Source organism: Wasmannia auropunctata, unplaced genomic scaffold, assembly GCF_000956235.1.
Source record: "Wasmannia auropunctata unplaced genomic scaffold, wasmannia.A_1.0 LD336116.1, whole genome shotgun sequence".
NCBI lineage: Eukaryota > Metazoa > Arthropoda > Insecta > Hymenoptera > Formicidae > Wasmannia > Wasmannia auropunctata.
In genome coordinates, this window is record NW_012026774.1 from 279,147 (window position 1) to 279,991 (window position 845).

Sequence of the window (845 nt, forward strand, 5' to 3'; positions counted from 1 at the left end):
TATTTTATTTATTTTTATATTATATTTTATTTATTTTTTATATTATATTTTATTTATTTTTTATATTTTTTTTAACACTTGACACCAAGCCACTACCGTGTCTCCTGATACGATACAATACAAACAGATATAATACAATACAAACATGCTAAAGTAATAAAAGAACAAGCTTTATTTTTATGTTTAACAAACTCACAAACAAACACGGCTAAATTAAAATTAAAGTCTTATTTCTAATAAAAATAATAATAATGTAAAAAAAAACAATTTTGTTATATTTCAGATATAAATAAATATATATGTACCTATATATAATAAATTAAAAGAATAATGAAATTAAAGAATGAAATTAAGAATGAAATTAAAAGAATAATTAATAAATTTAAATTTATTTGATTTTCAAAAAATAAAAAAATATATATCTTTAGATAAAAAATTATTTAAAGACATAATAATCTATAAAATGTTATATATTGCAAATCAAATATCCGAATTCGTAGCATAACAATAACATATACTAAATAATAAAAATATATAATATATAACATAATATATACTCGAAAGAATAAATCCTTCGTATCGAAGTATCATTAGCTCAACGTTAGCGTATAAATTTGATTTTCTAGGGATCTCAGGTTCGAATCTCGATGTGTTTTCAAAAATTGTAAACCTGCGTATAATTGTAATTAATAAAATAGAAATAATGCGAAATAGTTAAACACAAATTAAACTCTAAAAATAATAATATGTAATTGTAAAATATAAAAAGTTTTTTTTTTGTTAAAATCTTTTTTCTCAGTGTATCTATGTATGTGGATAGGTAAGTTATATGCTTAATAATATAA

At 18.6% G+C, this 845-nt stretch overlaps 1 protein-coding gene across 1 annotated transcript in view; it reads right to left on the reverse strand.

The window, feature by feature from the left end:
* LOC105448279 (zinc finger protein 525-like) overlaps positions 1–845 on the reverse strand; it is a 2,423-nt gene that overhangs the window by 1,126 nt on the left and 452 nt on the right. The gene's annotated exons all lie outside the window — the stretch shown is intronic.